The sequence below is a fragment of the Rhinoderma darwinii genome, chromosome 1 (assembly GCF_050947455.1).
Source record: "Rhinoderma darwinii isolate aRhiDar2 chromosome 1, aRhiDar2.hap1, whole genome shotgun sequence".
Taxonomy (NCBI): Eukaryota; Metazoa; Chordata; class Amphibia; order Anura; family Rhinodermatidae; genus Rhinoderma; species Rhinoderma darwinii.
The window spans coordinates 114,669,778-114,690,063 of NC_134687.1; positions in this window are offsets into that span (position 1 = coordinate 114,669,778).

Here is a 20,286-nt window from a genome sequence, read left to right on the forward strand (position 1 = left end):
CGGTTTCCAACCATATATGTATTAGGTATAATAATGTTGCCAAAGGACCTTTTGACAGTAACTATTGATGTTATAATATACAATAGACCCTTCGAGACAAGATTGATATTACCAAATGGATATATAACATGATGTATATGTTATACAATTATACAATTGAATTTCAAAATGGAAAACCGCTGGACTGTATTCACACCTGCGGTTTCCAACCATATATGTATTATGTATCCAATTATTGCCCAAGGGCCTGTTCGAGGTTACTGTTAGTGATATTAATAAGGAAGATATTTTCTACCTACGTATGTAATATGATTTGGCTCTCAACAATAAAAATGGCCTCATTAATTGAATAAATGTGGTTATAAGCACGTTTTTTTCACTCTCATCGAGTAGATGGATAATTCCAATTCAAAGCTGATCACAATAGGAAGTCTCTTTCCCAGACCCACGAGTCTGTATGTAGCTCTCAGGCAGTTGAGTGTTCGAAGAAAAAAACTTTTTGATATTATAAGCTTTTCAATGGATTTTTACCTTCACCTCCGACATCCAATAAGTGCCAGGAAGACCATGCAAGGAGATAATTTACTCCGATGTAGAAAGTATAGTAGATCTCCTCAGGAGGAAAATTCACCTGTATGGTCACACAATTGATTTAAAAACAGCCACGACTCCACAATTACTTCTCTTGGCGCCTTCCTCTATAGATCCATGCTGGTAACAACCATTGTACTCACTGGGATAGAAGCCCAGAAATGCAGGATCATGCACTGAAATTTCAGACGAAAAGAAGGCACTCCAAGAGGAACAGACCAAGCCGGGCAGAATCGCTAGACCTTTGGGGGACTTTATATATTTGTTTATATATTTGTTTTCTCTCTTTTACACCATGTTTTTCCACTGTAACTGGGGCTGCACAGCACGGGAAATCAGCCCTCTTATAGTGACTATTGCCACTAATAGGGCTGTGCTGGGTCTAGTTAGACCCAGCAGCAGTCTACCACTAACGGCATCCCGGCGATCATGTGACCAGGGTCCAATAGAGACAGCGGCACGGCCGCTGCTTCTATTCCTATACACAGCGCCCATTGAGCGCTGTGTAGAAGAGATCGGAGAAGACAGAAGTAGCGAAAGCTGCTTTTATCCTCTCCTCAGGGTCCCCGGCAGTCAGTGACTGCCGGAGACACGACATTCAGCTGCCCGATCGCTCGGGCAGCAAGCAAAAACACGTGCTGTAAATAGTCTATGGCGCCGGTTTTAAGGACCCTAACCGCTGGCCGTAAATACACAGCCAGCGGTCGGGAACCTGTTAAATAGATTGACATAGGGATTATGCTGATGTAGCATCTCCTGTAATTTAAGTATTGTTTCCTGCTTGGTAGCTGGGGAATTTCTATGGCGGCATTAGCCTCTACTTGATCATCAGCCATGAAGTAGATCCGCGGGAATGCATGTTCCTGATTCTCTACCGAAATACCGAGAAAGGCCATACTTACAAATGGACACAGCCAGGTCAGAAACGCTGATGAAGGAGAGTGAGCAGGTGCTTTAAATAATAATAACCACTCCCACTAGTCTTGAGGGGAGTGGTGTGTGTGGTGCATGGGATGTGTAGTAAGAAATAATAAATGAATAGTGTGTGTGCAAGTGTAATACTATAAGTGAAATATAGGGGGCAGTAATGAGTGAAGTGCCTCAATAGAAATAAATGGATAATGGGGTGCAAGTGTGTGAAACATGGAGGGATAGTGTGTACGTCATGAGGCACAACATGTATAGCCAGGTAGAAGCCTATTTGTGACGCTTTGATAGTTCATAGAGCGGGCTACCCTGCTTGCTATGCCAAACAACAACACACCATGCTCTCCCAGCATCAAAGACCCGGCTGTGTCCAAGAGAAGCGAATATACGTAATAATGAAAAATACCTGGGGTATTAGTGATCATTTTCACCCCATTATCCATTTATTTCTATTGAGGCACTTCACTCATTACTGCCCCCTATATTTCACTTATAGTATTACACTTGCACACACACTATTCATTTATTATTTCTTACTACACATCCCATGCACCACACACACCACTCCCCTCAAGACTAGTGGGAGTGGCTATTATTATTTAAAGCACCTGCTCACTCTCCTTCATCAGCGTTTCTGACCTGGCTGTGTCCATTTGTAAGTATGGCCTTTCTCTGTGTTTTTGTATATGTCCCCTTGTTTTTATCTGTTTTGTCTGATTCTCTACCGGCAAAAGAAATCCAATGAAATTGGGTATCTGCCCTTGTATCTTAAATGTGGGCATGAAACCACTCCAGTTGCTCCAAATGAAGTCATGTAAATGCAGTTGTTATAACTTCGGATTTTGCTAAAATAATCTCTTGATTCAAGCCTTTTGCTTCTAAGCAATGACTTGATTGACTCTGGAGCAGTTGGCAAGTCTGGTACCTGTACCTTGCCTCCAGAGCAGTACATACCTGGTGCCTCCTTGGGAAACTTTAAGGCACCACAGAAAGTGCATGAAATTTCCATTTTGCCAATCACAACCAATCTATGTTGGCCATAGGCTATGGTTGGATCATAATTGAAAGCAGATTCACTGAACAACATGATGTGCTCCGACAGCTTGCTTTTTGTCCTAGGTTTGGGCAGGAGTCTCTGCACTTCTGAGAGCCACCTGTCTGATCTGTTGCTGAGAAAGCCAGGTGATTACAGCAGCTCGAGTTGCAGTATGACGCATTTTATCAGCTTACAGTCGGACAACAGTTTGCTGGAATATGTTAATATGTGCCCAAAAAGCATAAGATGCAATGGGGGATGATTTATCTAAACTGGTGTAAAAGAAATATTAGGCAGTTACCCATAGCAACCAATCAGATTCCAGCTCTCATCTTTCCAATGTCCCTTTGAAAATGTATGAAGTATTTTGATTGGAGCGGTTTCCCAAGCAACCACTGTACCTGTAAAAACATCTATATAATAAATGTGAATACACACATTCTCTTTTATAGTATTGGATCATGATTCAGTAATAATGGCTGATAACAGAGAACAAAGGCAAGGTCGGGACCTTTATGAAAACCTTTCCGGAAACCCGATGTACCTATGTGCCAAATTTGGGGTCAAATGGTTCTGGCATTTAGATGCCTTAAGAGGACAGATAAATAGACATTCGCTAAGTATTGGATAGTGATCCTGTGATGATGACTGATAACACAAAACAACGACAAAGTTGAGACCTTTATGAAAACCTTACCGCACACCCGATGCACCTATGTGCCAATTTAGGGTTAAATGGTTCAGGCGTTAAGATGCCTACAGTCGACCGATAAACAGACTTTCACTTTTATAATATAGATTTGTCTCTATTTCTGCCCTTTTTCTCTAATATATATATTTTTTAATTAAGTTATATCGGTTCTTTTTCAGTACCATCAGAGAGACAAATCTTTGCTGCAAAAAAAAGAACAAAATATTTGATTAGACCCCATGCACACGACTGTAATTTTGATCTGCAATTACGCTTCCGTAAAATACTGATCCATTCATTTCTACAGCCCACAGACACCTTCCCGTATATTTAAAGGAAGGTGTCCGGGCCGTAGAAAAAAAGGATATGTCCTATTTTTTTAATTTACTAACCGTACTCCTATACTTTATAATGGGAGCACGGCCCGCAAATGCGGTTGACAGTTCGCGGCCGTATGAGGCCATCCGTGCCTGTGATCACGGACCATGATTACGGCTATGGCCGTGTGCATGGGGGCTTAGGGATAAAAAAATATTGTGTCATTTCAAAAGGGAAATGTAGCTGTGGATATCTAGGCATTGAAGTCCTTGGTCCGAAAAGGATAAAGACTGGACTTCGTTATAAAATGAATATTATTATTTCATTATATATTATTTAAATCAGAATTTTTTTCTAAACATTACATTTTTTTGTGACTTGGTTGGCTTTTTTGATTATTTTTTTGTAACTGTTTTAGAATTATTTCTTTTAAATCATTTTAGTTTTCACACTAGCTACAAGAGCATACACGATATGCTCACATTTCCGTTTGGTTTTTTTTGCAGCTCAATTGTCAGCTCTTCTGTGTAGACTTGGATAGGGTCAGCAGAGGGCAAGGGACTTAATGACAGATGACAGCTCTATTATATTGCTGGAGGCCTAGATAAGGCAGGGTAGCAACACTATATACTATACATACAGATAAGGTTCAGTATGCATCTCACTTGTTAGGGTATGTTCACACGCAGTAGCAAAATACGTCTGAAATGACGGAGCTGTTTTTCAGACGTTTTTGTAACTACTCACGTTTTTCGCGGCGTATTTTCCGGACGTTATTGGAGCTGTTTTTCAATGGAGTCAATTTGGTGTCCGCAGCATGCTCTGTCTGTTGCGGACCAGTGGCGGACTCATGGCGGAATTTCTCCATTGACTTCAATGGAGATTCTAAATTCCGCAATGAAGTCCGCAGCTGTCATGCACATGTTATGTGTGCTGCGGATCCGTCTTGCTTTTTTAACTTGACATTTCTTCATTCTGGCTGGACCTATGTATTTCTAGGTCTACAGCCAGACTGAGGAAGTCAATGGGGCTCCCGTAATGACGGGAGCGTTGCTAGGAGACGTCTGTAAATAGTCACTGTCCAGGGTGCTGAAAGAGTTAAGCGATCGGCAGTAACTGTTTCTGCACCCTGGACAGTGACTACCGATCCCAATATACAGCAACCTGTCAAAAAAATAGAAGTTCATACTTACCGAGAACTCCCTGCTTCTGTCTCCAGTCCGGCTTCCCAGGATGACGTTTCAGTCTAAGTGACGGCTGCAGCCAATCACAGGCTGCAGCAGTCACATGGACTGCCGCGTCATCCAGGGAGGTAGGGCTGGATGCCGAAAAAGGGACGCGTCACCAAGACAATGGCCGGTAAGTATGAAATTCTTTTACTTTCACTAGGGAAAGTGCTGTCCCTTCTCTCTATCCTGCACTGATAGAGAGAAGGGAAGCACTTTTCCCGCAGTCCGCAGCAGCTAGTCCGCATCAATTTACTGCACATTTTGGGCAGATCCGCCGCAGAATCTGCAACGCAGATTCTGTGCGGCATTGATGCGGACAGTTGCGGAGGAAATCCGCCACGTGTGGTCATGCCCTAATAGTCAATCGAGATTTCTCTGCATGTCTCCCATTCATTGCAGCTGCCATGTAGCACACACACCCTGCTGTACCGTGAAAGGAAGGATTAGGCCATGTTCAGACGTGGCAGAATTTTTCCGCTGCAAATGTTGGTGCAGATTTGGGGCAATTACGCAATGAATCTTCACCAACATTTGCATATTTGACAGGTAATTCAGACGTTGCAGATATTACAGCGGACTTGCCACAGACTTCAGTTTTTGCATTGCAAAGGCTGAAATCTGCAGTGAAATTCTGCTTCTTCTCCGCAATGGAATGAGCATGCTGCGGAGGAAAAATTCTGCACCGCAGCCTAATTTCCGCCTAGTTATTTTCTGCAACATCTGAACTAACTTTCCTAAAAATGTATAGAAAGAAATGAATAAAACGGCTGCTGCAGAATTCCACTGTGGAATGTCCGCAGCAGAATTCAACAGAAATTCCTCCACGTCTGAATGTGCCCTAAAAGTGTCCCTCTAAAGCTGGGTTCACACAGAGTTTTTTGCAGGCAGATTTTGCTTTGCCTGCACGCTGATTTTTGCTGCGTTTTTCGCCCATGGCGATTGAAACGCCGCAACATACGCTTTCTCTGCCTCTCATTGATGTCAATGGGAGGTCAGTGGCGTAAATGTCCGAAAATAGAGCATGTCGCTTCTTTTTCCCGCTAGCCGTTTTTTCCGGTTGTGGGGAAAAAAATGCCTCCGCCTCCCATTGACATCAATGTGAGGCATTATCGGAAGTTTTTTGTCGCGTTTTCCAACGCAGTTTCCGCATCAAAAAACGTGTCAACAAACTCTGTGTGAACTGACCGTAATAGGACCTGTGCACGATACTTGCTGGGCGTTGGGCGGGAGAGTAAAAATGAACAAACATTATATATCTTCTACATACTTAAATCTAATTAATGAAGAGAAAATTCAACAAATGAAACATTCCCTTTTAATGGATATAGTACAGTTATTTTAATATTTGTATAAAATATCTATAATATCTGTATATAATATTTAATACTTTAGTGCTGATAGTTATACGTACATAGTGCTTTCACTACAAATATTCAACTATACATTCCTGCGGAAATTGTGTTTCTTAGACGTCACCTCCCATCCTCCCTCTCATTCGCCTGACTTGTTTTCATCTATAGCAAATGTACCATTTATCATTCTCTTACATTTCATCAAATTCAACTGACAAGCAAAATCAACTGAATTTAGTGGAAGTTGTAATTACTATCTGGCAGACAAATATCTGTAAAGGTAATGTGAATTTTTGTGAGGATGAAAAATATACAGCAGAATAATCAGGAATATCATATTATAACATGGGTTATATCTCCTTCCAGGACATAGCCCAATAGTTACACTATTTGACCAAAAGCATCTCTCACCTAAATTAGCTTGTTGGACATTCTATTCCAAAACCATGAGTGTAATATGGAGTTGGGCCCTCTTTTCCGGCAACAACAGCCTCCAATCAACGGGAAAGAAACTTACCCAAACCATTATCACAAAGTTAGAAGCATACAGTTGTCTAAAATGTCTTCATTTACTGTAGCATTAACATTATCCTTCACTGAAAATAAGAGGCCTAACCCAAAACATGAGACAGCCCCAGGCCATTATCTGTCCTCCACAAAATTTAACAGTAGGCACTATGCATTCCTTTAGGTAATGTTCTCCTAGCATCCGCCAAACTCAGATTCATAGCTCCAGAGAACACGTTTCCACTGCTGCAGTGGAGGTGTGCTTTACACCGCTTTAGCTGACGCTTGGCATTGCGCATTGTGATCTTAGGTTTGTGTGCAGCTCCTCGACCACAAAAACCCATATCATTATTCTCCTGGCACACAGTTCTTGTGCTGATGTCACTTCCAGGCACTGGCGTAGCTATAGGGGTCGCAGCGGTCGCAATTGCGACCGGGCCCCGAAGCCAGGGGGGCCCACGGCCCCCCGCACCACATCAATAAAAAGTTACTATTGTAACTCGGGCCGCGGGCCCCTGTTACTATAGTAACATACTTTACTTACCTTACTGTTTCCGGATGGCAGCGGAGGTCCTGACGTCAAGCGCTGTGCGCAGCGCATGACGTCACAGCGCTATGCCGCCGCGCACAGCATCGAGACTACAGAACTCCCGCCGCGGCCGAAGAGGAAGGTAAGGTTAGCCCTGACTGGCGGGGTCTGACTCCCGGGACCCGCCAATCAGCTGTTTTGAAGGGGCCGCAGCACTCGTACGAGAGCTGCTCCCCTTCATTCCTGTCACTTCATTCCGGTCACACTGTGAATCGGTGTCGGCGATTCACAGTGTGGGCGAGTAGTGAAATGAAGGGGAAGCAGCTCTCGTACGAGTGCTGCGGCCCCTTCAAAACAGCTGATTGGCGGGTCCCGGGCGACACATCAGCTATTGATGGCCTATCCTGTGGATAGGCCATCAATGTTTAGGGACTGCACAACCCTGAAGCCTACGATATAGCAGGCTTAGGGGGCCCATGAGACAGGATCACAGATTGTGTGATCCTGTCTGCTGGGCTCTGTATCTAAGCCAATCACATGGTAGGCTTAGATACATGGCCCATGCGTGATCCTGTCTGATGGGCCCTGTATATAAGCCTACCGCATGGTAGTGTTAGATACAGGGCCCCAGCACACAGTAATCTTATACTGTATAAGATTACTGTCTGCTGGACCCTGTATCTAAGCCTACCTTGTGGTAGGCTTAGATACAGGGTCCCACAGACAGTATCACACATGGGCCCTGTATCTAAGCCTTAGGGTATTTGCACACACACTAATTACGTCCGTAATTGACGGACGTATTTCGGCCGCAAGTACCGGACCGAACACAGTGCAGGGAGCCGGGCTCCTAGCATTATAGTTATGTACGACGCTAGGAGTCCCTGCCTCGCTGCAGGACAACTGTCCCGTAGTGTAATCATGTTTTCAGTACGGGACAGTTGTCCTGCAGCGAGGCAGGGACTCCTAGCATCGTACATAACTATGATGCTAGGAGCCCGGCTCCCTGCACTGTGTTCGGTCCGGGACTTGCGGCCGAAATACGTCCGTCAATTACGGACGTAATTAGTGTGTGTGCACATACCCTAACACATGTGTTACTAATCATTTTTTGTGTGTTTTCTTACAGGTTCGGTCGTTGGACTACGTCGGATTTCAGGACTACTTCGATGACAGCTTTTTTTTTTATTATCAATAATATGGTTAATGAGGGCTGTGTGGGTTTTTTTTTTATTTCAATAAAATATTTTTTCTATGTCTTTGTGGTTTTTTTTAAACTATATTACTACCGCCTTAGTAATGGCCGCCGGCTGATTGACAGCATCCATTGCTAAGGCGGGGCTTAGTGTTAGCCGGTGCAGAGGCGAACACTAACCCCCTTTATTACCCCGGTACCCACCGCCACCAAGGGTGCTGGGAAGAGCCGGGTACGATCCAGTACCTGACCATCTGTAGTGATGGTCGGCCACTGGGGTGGCCGCAGGCTGGTATTATCAGGAGGGGAAAGGCCAAAAACAGTGGCCCTTCCCATCCTGGTAATGCTGCCTGCTGCTGCTTTATTGTATCTGGCTGGTTATGAAAATGGGGGGGACCCCACGTCATTTAAAAAAAAATGAAATAAAAAATAATTGGAAAGAACGATGTCGGGTCCCCCCCAATTTTCATAACCAGCCAGATACAACACAGCAGCAGCAGGCAGCATTACCAGGGTGGGAAGGGCCACTGTTTTTGGCCTTCCCCAGCCTAATACTACCAGCCTGCGGCCGCCCTGGTGCCTGCCCGTCACTACAGATGGTCGGGTACTGGTTTGTACCCGGCTCTTCCCAGTACCCCTGGTGGCGGTGGGTACCGGGGTAATAATGGGAGTTAGTGTAGCCTCTGCACTGGCTAACATTAAGCCTCGCCTTAGTAATGGAGATTGTCAATCAGCCAGCGGCCATTACTAAGGCGGTGATAATAAAGTTTAAAAAGATACAAGCACATAGAAAAAATATTTTATTGAAATAAAAAAACAACCCTCATTAACCATTTTATTGAGAATAAAAAAAACGCCGTCATTGAAGTCCTCGTATCCGAAGTCCAACAACCGAACCTGTAAAAAAAACACAAACACACAAAAATAATCAGTAACACATAAAGAAGCAAAATTATTATTCTTACCTATCCTGGGTCCAGCGCTGGAGCCGCAATGTCAGCGAGCTGGGCCCTGTATCTAATCCTATCATGTGTGATACAGTCTGCTGAGCTGTGTATCTAATCCAATCATGTATGATACTGTCTGCTGGGCCCTATATCTAATCTGATCATGTGTGATACTGTCTGCTGAGCCACTGTATCTAATCCTATCATGTGTGATACTGTCTGCTGAGCCACTGTATCTAATCCTATCATGTGTGGTACTGTCTGCTGAGCTCGGTATCTAATCCTATCATGTGTGATACTGTCTGCTGAGCTGTGTATCTAATCCTATCATGTGTGATACTGTCTACTGAGCCACTGTATCTAATCCTATCATGTGTGATACTGTCTGCTGGGCCACTGTATCTAATCCTATCATGTGTGATACTGTCTGCTGAGCTGTGTATCTAATCCTATCATGTGTGATACTGCCTTCTGAGCCACTGTATCTAATCCTATCATGTGTGATACTGTCTGCTGAGCCAATGTGTCTAATCCTATCCATAGTTTATAGGGTCGTAGTGCTATAGATATGCTATGCTGTCTCATATACACACTTTTTTTTGGGGCGGACACATATGTATTGGGGCTATTTCCCGGACATTTTAAGCCCTGAGGGTATGTTCACACGGCAGCGTCTGTTACGGATGAAATTATGGGGCTGTTTTCAGGAGAAAACAGCAGCGTAATTTCAGCCGTAATGGCATGTGCAGGCGTCTTTCGCTGCGTCCATTACGGAAGTAATTGAAGCTGGTTTTCCATGGAGTCCATGGAAAACGGCTCCATTTACGTCTGAAGAAGTGACAGGCACTTTTTTACGCGCCGCCTTTTGACAGCGGCGCGTAAAAAAAAATGACCGTCGGCACAGAACATCGTAAGACCCATTCAAATGAATGGGCAGATGTTTTCGGACGCTTTTGAGCCGCATTTTCGGACGTAATTCAATGCTAAAACGCCCGAATTACGTCCGTAAATAGTGTGTGTGAACCCAGCCTTAGTGACGCCCCGGCTGCTAGTGCTGCATTGTTGGGTCACTTAGGAGACCCAGCGATGCAGCTGAAAGCGGACCGTCGGCCATGAGAAGTTTGCGGGGGGGGGGGGCCCAGTAAGAATTTTTGCATCGGGGCCCATGAGCCTCTAGCTACGCCCCTGCTTCCAGGCAATTATTACACTACATGCCCTTCGACACCCTACTCTGTGAGTTTGCATGGTTTACTGCTTGCTGGCTGAGCTGACGTTAGTTCCAGACACTTTCACTTCACAATAATAGCACTTACAGTTAACCATGGTAGATCTAGCAGATCAGAAATGTCATATTCTCTTCAGTATGACCTATTCTGCTAGCAATGTTTGTCTATGGAGATCGCATTGCTGTGTGCTTGATGATTATGAACCGGGTTGCAATGGTTGTGGCTGAAACACCTGAGCTCGGTATTTATGAGAGGTACTTTTGGCCATATACTGTGTGTAATACGCAGAACAAATGTTTTTTGGAAACTTGGATGTTTATGACTCCGATGTTTAGGAACCTCTGCCGCAGATCTGGCAGAAATTACCAGCACCATAGCGCAGCATGCTGCATTGTTGCTTCCTGTAAAAGCACGGACACCCCAGCAGAAAGCTGATGGAACCCATTAAAGTTGATGGGTTCCGTCAGCCGCAGGTGGTATCCGTGGTGTAATTCGTTGCTTCCGCTATTCCCTTATTCTGCTCCTCTGACAGAGCAGAACAATGGAATGGCCTGACGCAGATGTGAACAGGGCCTTATTGTGTATGAATATAGTTACCATTTTATGAGAAATGAGCTTGAGGTATAAGGATTGCTATCTGCTTTACTAGACTATCCTATTCCTGCTTGCCAAAAACGACATACTCTTTTAGCTGTAAACGAGAAAGCCTGATGCCCTAATAGGAAGTCTATAAAGCCTGTCTTTAACATATTGTAACAGCACATGTCAAAATGTGTAATAATCCTAGGCAAAGTATGAAATAGGAGAGTCTTACGTTTATGACGTGCAAATTCAGACCTTGCAATCTGTTTCATTATGAATAAGCTAAGGTCCCAAAACAGAGCAAAAATTTTGTTAATGTTATGCAATGTATCCACGTAAAGAAGACCTGTCACTTTTTATGATATGTCTATTTTAGTAAATACTTGTAATTCCTGTGAAATAACAAATCTGCACTTATTTTCTTAGAGCTCTGCGTTGTGCCATTATTCTGTCTCACTCTGTCAGTACTGATTGGACATTGTCATTCTGTGTAGGGACACATTCCAACTGGTAACAGCCAGTTGTCAATTTATTTGTATATTTCTAGGAGGTGTACAAAGGAAAGGCACAACATAGAGTTCTAAGACTAAGGCCTCATGCACACTTCCATCACCGTTTTCACGGCCATTTTTCACGGATCCGTGTGTCCGTGATTGGATCAGTGTGGTTCCCGTGTGTACTCCATATACACTTCCGTGTTTCGGTTTCTGATCGCCGCGCATGGTACTCACTGTCCAGTAGTAGTCACTGTCCAGAGTGCTGAAAGAGTTATGATCAGTGCTGGATAGAGAGAAAGGGCTGCACTTATCGGCAGTAACTCTTTCAGCATCCTAGACAGTGACTACCACTGGACAGTGAGTACCATGCGAGGCGCTCACAATATAGATTTCTAATGTTTTCTTTAAAAATCCCTAACTCTGAATAAAATAAGTTTATACTTACCCAGAACTCCCTGCTTCTTCCTCTAGTCCGGCCTCCTGGGATGACGTTTCATCCCATGTGACCGCTGTAGTCAATCATGCCGCGTCATCCAGGGAGGTCGACCTGGATGTCAAAAGAGGGATGTGTCACCAAGACAACGGCCGCGGTACGTATGAACTTCTTTTTCTTTCTATCGCAGTGGATGCTCTGCCCGAAAAGGGCTGCCCCTTCTCTCTATCCAGCACCGATAGAGAGAAGAGGCTGCCGATGAGAGCTGGCTAGAGAGAAGGGGCTGCCGATTAGTGCAGTGCAATATCTCTTCTGTACTTCTGCCTGCCTGCCCGGCCGTTGCTAGGCAGGGGCTCCATCACACATGGACGGCACACGAATGCCTTCCGTGTGTTTTCAGTTTTTCTGACGGATGGACCCATTGGTTTGTATGGGCCACATGGTCACAGAATCTCGGACCAAATAGGACATGCTCTACTTTTGTCGGAATGGAACAACGGGACCGCCAAAAAAACTGAAGTGTGCATGGCCCCATTGAAATGAATGGGTCAGGGTGCTAGCCATCAAAAGAAATGGCTAGCACCCTAAAGGAAAAACGGAAGTGGGCATGGGGCCTAAATGCTTCAGAGATGTTATCTCATTGGGAATTCAATTATTGACTCAAACAGGCATGTTAGGTGAGGTGATAAAGGGGCTGGACAATGTTTTTCTAATTAAGCACCCACTGACTGTTCAATGGATAGCCAAAGATTTGCCTTGCAGGGTTTGCTGCAGGAGAAATGTGGTATTACATGGCACCCATTCAAATAAATTGGTGAACATGTAATACAATGATTTACTATGTGCTTAAGAGAGGTTACTCTTTGCAGTGGCTCTCTCCTCTGATTCCAGTGGCGGATTAAGTAGACCATAGGCCCTGGGCTATTCCACAAACTTGGGCCCCCCTTCCCCCCCGCTGCTCTGCCGTGTCTATAGTGATGTTTATTCTTGTTTGTCTCTTGTATGTATTGTTATTTTGTGTTCAATTGTCTACATTGACATAAGGTCGCACTTCGTGCTACTCTCTGTTTTTTAAATTTATTGATAATAAATTTTGATCTTTTTATATATTGCGGAGCCGAGTGCCCATTTTCCAGTGTTCCTTTTTTCATATCCCCTTCCCTGCCTTTCCCCACTCCCCTTCCCCCCCCCCCTTCCTGCATTATAATAGATTTTACTCACTGGTTGGCACCGTACGACTTGTACTGAGCTCTAGCATTCAATATGATCTAATCATATGTACACATACATTAAAGGGGTTGTCTGTGCCTGGACAACCCCCTTTACTCAGACTAATAAATTTGGAACCCAGACTAGATCATAGAATACATACAGACCCAGACCTTCTAAACTATTGCAGTCCACAGACCAAACCCCCTAAACAAATGCATACCCCAGAACAAGCACCCTAAATAAATATAGACTTCAGACCAGATCCCTAAATACAGACCCCCAGACCTGACCCCCTACACTAATAATGACCCCAGACCTGACTCCCTTAATACAAACCCCAGACCAGACCCCCTACACTAATAATGACCCCAGACCTGACTTTCATAACACAGACCCCAGATCAGACCCCGTAAACTATTACAGACCCCTAAACTAATACAGACCCTAAAACAGGCCCCCTAAACACAGACCCCATAAACTAATACAGACCCCAGACCCCTAAATATAGACCCCCTAAATACAGACCCCAGACTTCAAACTAATATAGACCAAATACCTGACCCCCTACACTAATAATGACCCCAGACCTGACTCCTTTAAGTAATACAGACCCCAGACCAGACCCCCTAATCTAATACAGACCCCAGACCAGACCCCTAAATACAGACTGCTAAATAAAGACCCCTAAACTAATACATACCCTAGAACAGGCCCCCTAAATAGACCCCATAAACTAATACAGACACCAGACTAGACCCCCTAAATACAGACCCCAGATGTCAAATTAATACATACCCCCTAAATACAGAGCCCAGACCCCTTAAACTAACACGGACCCCTAAATATACAGACCCTAAACCCCTTAAACTAATACAGACCTCAGACCCGCTAAATACAGACCCCAGACCCCTTAAACTAATACAGACACCAAACCTCCTAAATACAGACTAGACCCCCTAAATACAGACCCCCTAAATACAGTCTCCAAACCAGGCCCCTTAAATACAGACCCCTTAAACAAATCCATCCCCTTATACTTACATAGCAGCTCACCTCAGTCTTTTCTGTGGAATTTTGTTACTGCTCAAGGACCTGCGGTCATGTGACCAGCAGGTCTCTAAACAGTAGTAAGAACTTCAAAGATGAGGTCATGTGACCTTATGTCTAAAGGTCCTTTTGCAGGACATATACAATGCCGTTTCGTTGCGCTATTTGCAAAAACCAGACAAAACTACATTGTACATTGGGTGGCCATGGGCCCCCCGGGAGACTCGGGCCCTGGGTGGCCACCCAAAACGCCCTATGATGATCCGCCATTGTCTGATTCATAACTTAAATGTGATCGATTACAGGTGGATCCTGCTTGTCAGAGACACGTAGGACCCGCTGACACTGAACCCATCAGGTCCGCGGGACTGACGGATTCAGTGTAAAACGACAGATACAGCTGCTCTGTATAGAGAATGCAGAACAGCTGTATCTCCAAAAGTAAAAGGAATTTCTTATAAAAAAAACTATTTACAAAGTTACACCAATCACACTAATTAATCTATTTATTTATTAAAAAAAAAAAAAAAAGCCCTCAAAGGTTTACACTGAGTATTTTTGCTGCGTTTGTAACATGCATTTTTTTTTTTTGCTTTGGTAAATAAACTCCCATGTCTCTCAATTGGAGTTCATCAACCGAAACAAAAAAATGCATGTTGAAGTCAATGGGTACGTGAAAATCACGGACAGCACACGGACGCACATCCGTGTGCTGTCCGTGATTCACGCAACAGTTGCTAAAGAAATCATGAGAAAAAGAAAAACACCTCCTTCAGTTTATTTTATTTTGCTGACGTGAAAAACGCGTATTCGCATACGGACGACATACGCGCGTAAAAAACGCAGACACGCACACTACACGGATGTCAAACGAAACTGCAACAGGCGCAAAATGATGCATTTCTTACGCGCGCAAATGGACACGTTCGTGTGAATGAGGCCTAATAGTGGATAGTCCAGAGGAGGACCCCTCCCCCACACACATTGTCATTAAGACACACAATATTGCTTTTTATTTTAATGTATTTATAATATGCCCCAAAATTGTCCAGTAATATCTTCTTTTGTAATATGAAAAAAGTAATAAGAAAAATGCCCTCATTTTTGTATTTTACTATATCTTCATAAACACTGCTTTTCTTTTTTTCTTGACAGTTTGAACAGCTAAAAGTGGACTAGACTTTATGCTTCTGGGGAATAATCAGTTAAATATTCCTGTTTATGGATCAGTGAAATGTTTAGTGTACTTGGATAATTACATAACTTTCAATCCTTGAAAAAGGTCCATGCCATGTATGTATACTTCAATACATTTCTGTCCATATTGCTCACAGTACAGAAAACTTACGTTGCTCACTGCTAATTTTCTAGAGCTCCTGACATTCTATTCAGAATGCAGAATAAATGTGGACTAATTAAAGTGAACATGCAACATGTTTAATTTATAACTGATCGAATTTTAATGGCCCGTCTGGGAAACCTAAGTATATTTCAATAAACTGACTACATCCATTTGCTGTACTATATGTGATGTGAAAGGTCACATCCTATTGAAGGTGATATTTGCGTGCCTGTCTCTTATTTGGAAGTTATTATTTTTTTAAACAAAGTTTACCTTTATTAAAAGAACATGAACATTGCAAATGTTTTTACACACATTGCTGATGACACATTATGGATTACATACCAACTACTGAATATGGCCTCATGCACACGGCCGGGCCCGTAATCACGACCCGCAATTGCGAGCATGGCTGTGGGCCGCATTTTTATGCCGTGCTCCCATACAAAGTAGGGTTTGAAGTCAAGACTATGTGACTCTTTAGGATAGAGGCACTGCCCTATGACCCTTTAAAGAGTAATTAGCATGCAGCGTGCGCTGTTTTTAAAAGTTGACTTTATAGATTTTGCTGCATCTGAAAAAAAGCATCCAGGGGGACGTTTGGAAATATTGTCAGGTCATGTATTACCGCATGGTGGCGGTGCAAGGGGTTAAAACTACCTGGTAATGGAGGTGAACAATGAAAGGTGTATCCAGCACTCAGTATAAAAGTTAAATGGTTTATTCGGTCATTTTAAAACAGAAGGTTTAAAACAAAGATCCAGGGACCACGCTTACGCGTTTCAGACCGCTAGGGTGCTTAGTCATAGCTTGGTGTTCCCCTAGTGAGTTCACATATTTATAACAAATATCATGAGTCAGGTGACATCCTGTAGGTGGACCTTAAAAGTTAACCTTTTCATGCATGTATTCAATTAAGTTACGTAACATCATAATGTATTCCTTCTAGAGAATTTTTGAACAGAGCATTTTTACTAATGTAATACAGGACAGATGAATCCAAATTATAACCTCAAATTATTATGACAAAAATGGTAAAGGTATTCCAAATCATTAGAAAAAACGAGATGTCCGAAATTCCTACTAAGTGCTCAGGTGTTGAAATTAATAACCTCCTAATGCAAAAGTAGTAATGGGCTAGGTAATGTCCCAATGGAACATCCTCCCTTCTATAGTACCAAGGCAGCTCTATGATAGATATTTCTATACACAAGAAAACAGAGTCTAAAGCCAATTTTTAACACAAGGTATCACAAATTTTATTAATTATACATAAAACAAACATATTAAAAAGGTATATGAGTGGAGAACTCTATGTAAATAATACACAGAAGCACCAGGAAAACCAGGTTTAGATTTTGTTGTAATCCCTCTAGTGAGGGCAACTCTCAGGGTAATATATTCTCTAAAGTGTCATTAGTTTAGTCTGTATGTTCATTATAGTAAAGGACATGAACGTCCAACAAATACTTATTTGTATAGAACAGCAGATATAACCTAGAATTAAATAAGTCAAAGGTCTTACCCATAAAAGTAGTCACTGGTAGCCTGGTGGTCTTTGTGTACTCCCCGACGCGTGTTTCGCGGTATCTGCTTCCTCAAGGGGTGTCATTTTTACTAATGTAATACAGGTGTAATGATAGGGTTAGGGAAACGGACAAGTGAGCCCTAATCTACCCGCCACTCTGTCCCTGCCTACTTGCAACGACCCGCCCTAGGCGACAGGGTACAACTGGGCGGCGGTCCCTACGCTCAGTAAGTGCACGAGACAAAACATACAAGGGAATATAAAGCACAGGGAAAGGGGCAGTTGCCCACGGCAACACCGTGAGCAACAGAGTGGTGAACGAGCCAAGTCAAACCAGGAGAGCACGAGGTACCAAACGCAGAGCAGAAGAGTAGTCAGAAAGCCAGGGTCAGAATGGAGCAGGATCAAATTGTTAGGAGCTGTAGCTGGGCCAGGAAACCACACGGAAAGAATCACAAGCAAGGAGGAAAAGGAAAGGCAGGTATAAACAGACAGAGGGCGGGAGCTAGCTGAGTCTGGCCAGGCTGCGATAGGCTCTCCCACTCCTAAGCCTGCCAGCCTGAGTGGTGGAAGCTGGAGTCAGTCTCAGAGAGATAGACTCAGGTGAAGACTGATTACCTAAGGAAGTTAACCCTGAAGCTGTGCCTGGCAGATCCTTTACAACAGGACAGATGAATCCAAATTATAACCTCAAATTATTATGACAAAAATAGTAAAGGTATTCCAAATCATTAGAAAAAACGAGATGTCCGAAATTCCTACTAAGTGCTCAGGTGTTGAAATTAATAACCTCCTAATGCAAAAGTAGTAATGGGCTAGGTAATGTCCCAATGGAACATCCTCCCTTCTATAGTACCAAGGCAGCTCTATGATAGATATTTCTATACACAAGAAAACAGAGTCTAAAGCCAATTTTTAACACAAGGTATCACAAATTTTATTAATTATACATAAAACAAACATATTAAAAAGGTATATGAGTGGAGAACTCTATGTAAATAATACACAGAAGCACCAGGAAAACCAGGTTTAGATTTTGTTGTAATCCCTCTAGTGAGGGCAACTCTCAGGGTAATATATTCTCTAAAGTGTCATTAGTTTAGTCTGTATGTTCATTATAGTAAAGGACATGAACGTCCAACAAATACTTATTTGTATAGAACAGCAGATATAACCTAGAATTAAATAAGTCAAAGGTCTTACCCATAAAAGTAGTCACTGGTAGCCTGGTGGTCTTTGTGTACTCCCCGACGCGTGTTTCGCGGTATCTGCTTCCTCAAGGGGTGTCATTTTTACTAATGTAATACAGGTGTAATGATAGGGTTAGGGAAACGGACAAGTGAGCCCTAATCTACCCGCCACTCTGTCCCTGCCTACTTGCAACGACCCGCCCTAGGCGACAGGGTACAACTGGGCGGCGGTCCCTACGCTCAGTAAGTGCACGAGACAAAACATACAAGGGAATATAAAGCACAGGGAAAGGGGCAGTTGCCCACGGCAACACCGTGAGCAACAGAGTGGTGAACGAGCCAAGTCAAACCAGGAGAGCACGAGGTACCAAACGCAGAGCAGAAGAGTAGTCAGAAAGCCAGGGTCAGAATGGAGCAGGATCAAATTGTTAGGAGCTGTAGCTGGGCCAGGAAACCACACGGAAAGAATCACAAGCAAGGAGGAAAAGGAAAGGCAGGTATAAACAGACAGAGGGCGGGAGCTAGCTGAGTCTGGCCAGGCTGCGATAGGCTCTCCCACTCCTAAGCCTGCCAGCCTGAGTGGTGGAAGCTGGAGTCAGTCTCAGAGAGATAGACTCAGGTGAAGACTGATTACCTAAGGAAGTTAACCCTGAAGCTGTGCCTGGCAGATCCTTTACAACAGGACAGATGAATCCAAATTATAACCTCAAATTATTATGACAAAAATAGTAAAGGTATTCCAAATCATTAGAAAAAACGAGATGTCCGAAATTCCTACTAAGTGCTCAGGTGTTGAAATTAATAACCTCCTAATGCAAAAGTAGTAATGGGCTAGGTAATGTCCCAATGGAACATCCTCCCTTCTATAGTACCAAGGCAGCTCTATGATAGATATTTCTATACACAAGAAAACAGAGTCTAAAGCCAATTTTTAACACAAGGTATCACAAATTTTATTAATTATACATAAAACAAACATATTAAAAAGGTATATGAGTGGAGAACTCTATGTAAATAATACACAGAAGCACCAGGAAAACCAGGTTTAGATTTTGTTGTAATCCCTCTAGTGAGGGCAACTCTCAGGGTAATATATTCTCTAAAGTGTCATTAGTTTAGTCTGTATGTTCATTATAGTAAAGGACATGAACGTCCAACAAATACTTATTTGTATAGAACAGCAGATATAACCTAGAATTAAATAAGTCAAAGGTCTTACCCATAAAAGTAGTCACTGGTAGCCTGGTGGTCTTTGTGTACTCCCCGACGCGTGTTTCGCGGTATCTGCTTCCTCAAGGGGTGTCATTTTTACTAATGTAATACAGGTGTAATGATAGGGTTAGGGAAACGGACAAGTGAGCCCTAATCTACCCGCCACTCTGTCCCTGCCTACTTGCAACGACCCGCCCTAGGCGACAGGGTACAACTGGGCGGCGGTCCCTACGCTCAGTAAGTGCACGAGACAAAACATACAAGGGAATATAAAGCACAGGGAAAGGGGCAGTTGCCCACGGCAACACCGTGAGCAACAGAGTGGTGAACGAGCCAAGTCAAACCAGGAGAGCACGAGGTACCAAACGCAGAGCAGAAGAGTAGTCAGAAAGCCAGGGTCAGAATGGAGCAGGATCAAATTGTTAGGAGCTGTAGCTGGGCCAGGAAACCACACGGAAAGAATCACAAGCAAGGAGGAAAAGGAAAGGCAGGTATAAACAGACAGAGGGCGGGAGCTAGCTGAGTCTGGCCAGGCTGCGATAGGCTCTCCCACTCCTAAGCCTGCCAGCCTGAGTGGTGGAAGCTGGAGTCAGTCTCAGAGAGATAGACTCAGGTGAAGACTGATTACCTAAGGAAGTTAACCCTGAAGCTGTGCCTGGCAGATCCTTTACAACAGGACAGATGAATCCAAATTA